At 32.4% G+C, this 7,893-nt stretch overlaps 1 long non-coding RNA gene across 1 annotated transcript; it reads right to left on the bottom strand.

The window, feature by feature from the left end:
• Positions 1-849: 849 nt before the first annotated feature.
• On the bottom strand, positions 850-7,532 carry LOC145263558 (uncharacterized). The gene is made up of 3 exons (XR_013864576.1): positions 7,452-7,532; positions 6,301-6,351; positions 850-863 (listed from the first exon to the last, which is right to left on the bottom strand). It is a non-coding gene; the product is annotated as an uncharacterized LOC145263558 (long non-coding RNA).
• Between the last annotated feature and the right edge of the window lie 361 nt (positions 7,533-7,893).

Genomic DNA, 7,893 nt, shown 5'->3' with positions numbered 1-7,893 from the left:
TGGTTTGTGTTTTAAACCATCGTATATGTGGTCAGCAATTATATTGACACTAGCACCCGTGTCTACCACAAACATTACAGGGGAATTATTGACAAGTGCACTAACTTTTGGTGTCTTAATTGACGGCATAAATTTTACCGAGTACTCAGACTCGTCACTAGACGTAGAGGGGAATACCGAGGGGAGGATGGGTGAAAGGAATTACTCTTACCGGCTTTGCTTTGCATGCTCTTGCAAAGTGGTTTTTCTTGTGGCAATTCTTGCATTCTTTTCCTCAGGCTGGACAGGTTGGGTGTGTAGAAGAGTATTCATAATAGTGATACGTTTGCTGCCGCCATCTTTTTTTTGTCCACCACGCGCTCGATTCTTCAAGGTGTCATGGTGACTGTTTTGCCACACAACAACTGTCTTTACTAACACATGTCAGAAATTCAAAGGGGAGATAAGACGTATGTCAGCACTTCAAAGGGAAGACAACTAAAAATAAATTCACTTTTTTAACGCACTACGGCCATCGTATTTTTCAAATGGAGGAAAGGTATACAACTCCGTTCTGAACATCTAATATTACAATTTATTGATTGAGCACTAATCTTTTTAAAAATGTAATCGTTATATAACTCAAAACTAGAGACATTATGTAACAAAATCAAACTGAACAACAAAACGAAAGCCGATGAAAACCTAATAAAGATTTATAAAAAAGAAATGAAATTTGGTAAAGAAAAAGAAATTGGCACTGCTTGTTGATAAAGGTTAAGAACAAACTATGTATAAAGAAGGTGATAATATAATCAATTACTTACAGGATTTTCTTCACTTTCCAATGAGAGTTCAGCTTAGTACCTGCTGGTTGATTGTTCCTAAAAAACAAGTGGAAAAGAGGTAAAAAAACAAACTTTTCAGGGGACACTCTATTCTCACTGAAAATGTGTCTGAAGAAAGTCAGTTTCCGTACAGAAAAAAGGCATTTTTCTTTGTTCAGCTTGGGTCTTACTTCTTGTAGACGTTACAGGGTGTTCCTCAAGCTGATGTCATGTGATGGCTGGTCACGTGCATAAATTAATGTGTCGTCTGATAGGCTTTTACCTACTTAGATGTCTCTCAGAAGGTCTGATATAGCTTTTTGAAATAGTTCAAGCCAAAACTTAGACGCTTGTCACGAAATAAACCTGCATGTGTGGTAAATGTCGTCATATATCTGCTGGACTCTTCCAGTTCTAGTTGATGTTAAGCATTCTAGTTTGCGGCGTAAATTTTACAGAGTACACAGACTCCTCACTAGATGTAGAGGGGAATACCGAGGGGAGGATTGGTGAAAGGAATTACTCTTACCGGCTTTGCTTTTCATGCTCTTGCAAAGTGGTTTTTCTTGTGTCAATTCTTGCATTCTTTTCCTCGGGCTGGACAAGTTGGGTGTGTAGAAGAGTCTCCACAATAGTGACACGTTTGCTGTCCGCCATCTTTTTTTAGTCCACCACGCGATCGATTCTTCGAGGTGTCATGGTGACTGATTTGCCACACAACAACTGTCTTTACTGCTGTTGGTGTTGAAATTTTTGGAGCACTAATCTTTTTAAAAATGTAATCTTTATATAACTCAAAACAAGAGACATTATGTAACAAAATTTGTTGATAAAGGTTAAGAACAAACTATGTATAAAGAAGGTGATAACGAACTAGATTCCAAGTAAGCACTCTTGATTGTCAGCCCATGGAAGGTTGTATATTCATTGCATAAATAATTTGCAGCTGATGTATACCAATAGATAACAACTGTATTGAGACTGGAAGGTCGATTAAACATTTCAGAATAACACTTAGTCTGAATGTAAAGGTGAGGAAAAAATGATGCTAAAACAAATGTTTCAACATAAGGTAATACTAAGCAGAAAAGCTGAAAATTCCATTAAAAATCAAAGATTAGAATTAGAGCAATGTGTTAAGGATGTTGAGACAAAAGGAAGAAGAATCCAGTGACGTAGTAAATAAACAGAAAGCATATTTGCAATTAAAAATGACGTATATAAAATATGTTTGGAAAGCTAGAAAACAATGCATATATTTTTTTAATATTTTTTATAAACAAATTTATTTGTTTATTCAGATATTTCAATGATACACATCCTTGTCAATGAAAGTCTTTTTTTCTGGCCTGCACGGTGGAATCCACATGTAAGAATGTTAGTCTATAACGGTATGATTTTCAAAAACAGTAATCAGCAGGGTGTCGCGTTAGTTGCGCAAAATGAATCAAGAAATGTGTGGAATCCGCATGTAAGAGCGTTGGTCCGTTGGTCTTATAATGGTATGATATTTATCGTGTTTCTGTGATGTATATTTAGAAAAATTTGTGTGGATTTTTCAACTTGTTCAGCAGCAGTTAATTCTTTTAAACGTTTTTATCAAATAGACAGAATTTTGTATGAATGCTTTAGTGAGGAGATTCTCACAATTGCATAGAAATGGGAAGATTAATTTGCCTTATGTTTAGAACATCAACAAAATTTTGGTGGCAAATCATGGGTCATAACAACAGGTAGCAAACATTAGTTTACTTGAGTAAAATCATGGTAATAATTTCTACAAAGTTTCCTTTGAGAATTAGCAGAGCTTCTTGTAGTTCAATCAGTTAACTAAGGTGGATCTAAATGGGAGTTAATTGTGTATGCAATTTCCTGTTTATTTTTCTTGGTAGCTGTAATAAGTCCCGGTTTACAACTAGTGTTTCTGCTGATATTGCCCATCAGGACTGCCTTAACACCATACACACTGTTGTGCTCTTCTGGAACAGACACAACATCTTCTGCTAGAAGAATTTCCATCTAACCGACGTTGGGTATCTTGCCGTGAATGAGATATTTACCATCAGTGCTTTTTTCTTTGCTGTATGTTTCGCAGTCTTTGGTCCCTTGATGTTCTCAATCATTTTGTCACCATTTTCTTTCGTAACCTTTTGTATTGCAACATGTCCTTGTCAGTTATGCAATAAATATCCAATGCAAATAAGATTATCATAGTTCTAGGTCTGTTTACGATTGTTAGTTACCTTCATTTGCCGTTTCCCTATCGATTTCTGACTTATCTATAATTCTCTTTTAAATTCATGTTTGGATCAAGGAGGCACATATGCTGTAGTCGTAATAGAAAAGCATTAGCAGAATATGCCCAACCAATATACATCACCTCGAATAAGTTCCATAGAATATCTAAGGATTTTTCAAATACTGAAACTTAGTGAGAGTTAAGTGAAAATGTGTATTTTACCCTTCTCATTCTTATATATTTTAAAATATCCCATCTCTTTAATTTATTCTTAAACTAGTTCAAATTATACAAAGCCAAAAACAACAACCATATATAATTAATATTATCTTACTCTTGTATTAGTTCGAATTATGCATAGCCAAACACAAGGACAAGCATATAGTTAATATTATCTTATTATTAAACTTGTTCGAATTATGCAAAACACAAAAACAACTGTATAATTGACAGTACCTCATTTTTAATCTTGTTTGAATTATGCCAAGCCAAACACAACAAAAACCATATAATTACTATTACCTTATTCTTAAACTAGTTTGAATTATATAATGCCAAAATAGCAACCATATGAATTAATGAATAATTAAATGAATTATACAATATCAAAATAATAACTATATAAATTAGAAACCGCATAAATAATATTACCTTATCCTTAAACTAGTTTGAAGTATACGGTTAAACACAATAATTACATTACGTATTCTTAAATTATTTTGAATACTGCTGATACAAGAACACCAACCATACAATTGACATTACTTTATTTTTAAACTAGTCAATTTAAATAAACTTTAGAGCATTTTGGTTTGAAATAAGAGAATCAGACTCCAAATACTGTTTGTAGTCTCTTCTCTATTCTCTTCTATATAAATAAAATGAACTCATTTTTTCCCCTCCGACTTTGACGTTTATAGGACTGCACCTGTATACATTTGGTGCAGCCGTATCATTCACAAACTGAATCACGACATCTGGCGTATGTTATAGGGTTATTATATCTTCTATCTATCTTCTATTCTATATAAATAAAATGAACTCATTTTTTCCCCTCCGACTTTGACGTTTATAGGACTGCACCTGTATACATTTGGTGCAGCCGTATCATTCACAAACTGAATCACGACATCTGCCGTATGTTATAGGGTTATTACATATCAAGGATCTCGCTGATCACAGTTTCCTATATTCTGTCTGGTGAGAGTCCACTGTAAAAATCGGTTACATTTAATGGAAGTAGTAAAGTAAACTCTCTCTAACAAATTCATCCTACCACCGCCACTCACTTACACCATACCAGAACGTTCACAGGAGACATTTAAAACCGATCACCGGTTAGAATTTATCTAAAAACTGGACTGGACTTACACTGAAACGAACCACGCTTACTTTGCCATTGGTTAGCATAAAACATAAACACAATTTATAAAGCATTTATTATAATAAAATTAGATTCAAACAGAACACAATCCGTTACCTGGAATTGAATTCACAATTACATTACTTCGATTTCGTTATAACCCGCGTGGTTAAAGTTTAATGAAAACCTGAATTGACATTTACGTGAAACGCACCAAACTTACTTACTTACACAAACACAACTTCCGTTTCGCTCTTTCCTTACGTGCTTTTTTGCTTTCTTTCTTTCTTACCTTTCGTTGTCTTTTTGCTTTATGGGTGATGGTGGTGGGGGTACTACCCTCTCTTTATCTTTCCTTTCGGTCTTTCCTTCTTTCTTTCTTTTCTCTCCATTTTCTGCTCTTTCCATTGTTAAAACGAAACGAAACAACCGGATAATCCAGGTTTTACTTACACTCTATCACTCTACGATTATTACTTGTGTATCCAACTCTATTTGTGCCAGTAAAAAAAAGTAGCATTTATTGCTTTTGGTAATAATTATTAATTGCTTATTTCTTTTGTTTTTCACCCTTTTTTTAGACTAACCATTCTTTAATCTCACTATAAAATCGATTTTTCCAACTACATTTTAGGTGTGGGGGGGGGGGCCATTCCAACCTCCGAAGGGGGTTTGTATTACTGTACACATAGATTCGAAAAAGTTGTCAAAAAAAAAAAAAATACATAACAAATAAATGTTCTCAAAGCCAAGATCAGTTACTTTTCTGCCAAACTGGATATCTTTTTCGTGTTTTTATTCAATGTAACATATTTATTCGGCTCGAAAACCATACAGTGTTTACCGATGTATTCGAAAATTCAGGAAGGCGTCTCACACCCTCTTTAACACCGTAAGTATAGAAAAAGGTGTTATAAATAAAAAAATATACAAAATACTATTAAAAACACGCCGAATATATGTCAACCTATGTCGCATTAACATGTATTGAGCGAGTTTTTAACAGTATTTCATTAGGTTTTTTATTTATAACATCTTTTCCCAATTCAATGTAACATGTTTATTCAGCTCGAAAACCATACAGTGTTTACCGATGTATTGGAACATTCAAGATGGCGTCTGATTCTCTCTTTAACACGGTAAGTGTGGGAAAAGATGTTATAAATTTTGTATAGTTTTTTATTTATAACACCTTCTTCCATACTTACGGTGTTAATGAGGGTGTGAGACGCCATCTTGAATTTTCGAATACATCGGTAAACACTGTATGGTTTTCGAGCTGAATAAATATGTTACTTTGATTAAAAACACGAAAAATATATCTATCCAGTTTGGCAGAAAAGTAACTTATCTTGGCTTTGATAACATTTATTTGTTATATATTTGGTTTTTTTTTTGTTTTTTTCACAACTTTTTCGAATCTATGTGTACAGTAATACAAACACCCATTTTGTGTTTTATATAGATAAAGTACAATTGTTGAATGTTACTGTTTTGATTATATTTGTTGGGGGGGGGACAATTAAATAATTAAGAAAGATTAAAATGAAGCGAAATTTAAGTTTCCGTTCCATTTTTACAACAACCGTAAAACAGTGCATACTCAGCAAGTTTTATCGTATTTTATTTATTTTTTTGCATAATTAATGATGGAAGTATTTTTCTGTTTATTTTCTTAACATCTGTTAAAAATAAAAAAATAATTTGTACATTCTCTTGAAAAAAAAAATCAAACTTTTCTCTACTTTCACATGTGTTCCATTTTAACAAACTGAGCCACAGCAACGCGTGGCCGGGTACAGCTAGTTAAAAAATAAAAGCCGTAAGGTATATATATACTAAAAATAACAGACTATGTATGGAAAAGGTGATGATATGATCAAAGTACTTACACGGCTTTCCTCACTTACGTCATGGAGTTTATCGATGCTTTTTGCTGGCTCCTAAGAAATGTGGAAAAAAAAGGTAAAAACTTTTCATTACCAATATTTAAAGTTCTGCTGTTTATTTTAACTTGGTTTCGCAAAAAGAATTTTATTTTTAGTAGAAAATATTAGTATTTGAACTGAACTCCATGTCATGTTACAATTCCCTACCAGGAATAAATGCAGAACCCTCTGTATAACTTAAATGTACCACAATATTTTTTATTATATGCTATATGCTATATATATATATATATTTTTTTTTTTGCTGGCTCCGAAATAAGTGGAGAAAAATGATCACAGAAAAAAGGAAAAAAATTTGAAGAAAAACATTTTAATCATGCAGTATTGAAGCATGCCCTTAGAAAGCAGGATTAATCTGCAATTCCTACCAAAATGCAACAAGAACTGAAATATACAGCTGCTGGCAGATTTCTTCTGACTAAAACTTGTTTAGTAAACCATGTGAGGTCACATAATGTCAGGCATGACAAAGAATTGTATGAGGCTGTGCTGCTTCCCAGACCACACAAGTATTGCAGTAATATCTCTGGTTTCGTGTCTAATAAAGCAAGCGTTTTGACAAGATTCTCAAAGGTGCAGATTGAAATCCCACTACAAAAAACACCAAATACTAGCAAGTTCCCCTGTAATATCTGTGAACAATTTTGTAGCTGGTGTGAAGAGACATCTACGTGTGCATGTATGCTCTACATCAATCTAAAGAGATGGCAAGCTTCTGTGAAGAAGTAGCAAACACACACACACACACACACACACACACACACATACACACACACGCACTCACACACACATAGGGTTAAATGTGAATAAACTAATAGTTACAAATATTACGTCCCAAAATGTGGGGTGACTAGAATATAACCAAAGGGCAGATAAGTTCTCTCTTAAAAAAGAACTTGGTGAGTGAAAAGAAAGAAGAAAAAGATACCACAGCATCATGTATAAGAAATGAATAAATAAACAATCATATATATATATATATATATATATATATATATATATATATATATATATATAAATTAATAAGCAAAAGGCTGTTTAAAAGTTCTTCACATAACAGAAAATGAAATTTAGAAAAATGTATAATTACTTACAGGATTCTCTCTGATGCAAATTTTTTTATACTTCAATGAACCTCCTGCTGCATGCCTTTTACGTGTTTGTACCTGTAGAACCTAGAAATGCGAAAAAACATTGTTTCATATTTTAAATAGATGTCTTTAAAATGATATCCGACCTCTATTTTATATTTCTCAAGAAAAACTGGAATAATGTATAAGAAATGAACACATAAACAATCGTATATATATATATATATATATATATATATATATATTTATTACATATATATATGTATGCATATATATACATATATATATATATACATACATATATATATATATATATATATATTACATATATATATGTATGCATATATATACATATATATATATTATATATATATACATATATTTATGTATATATATATATATTTACATATATTATATATATGTATGTATATATATATATATGCAT

Source organism: Euprymna scolopes, chromosome 39 (assembly GCF_053919585.1).
Source record: "Euprymna scolopes isolate OS-2025 chromosome 39, ASM5391958v1, whole genome shotgun sequence".
In the NCBI taxonomy this organism is placed as follows: Eukaryota; Metazoa; Mollusca; class Cephalopoda; order Sepiida; family Sepiolidae; genus Euprymna; species Euprymna scolopes.
The sequence above is the reverse complement of the archived record's forward strand: the minus strand, read 5'-3'. Positions and strand labels throughout refer to the sequence as shown.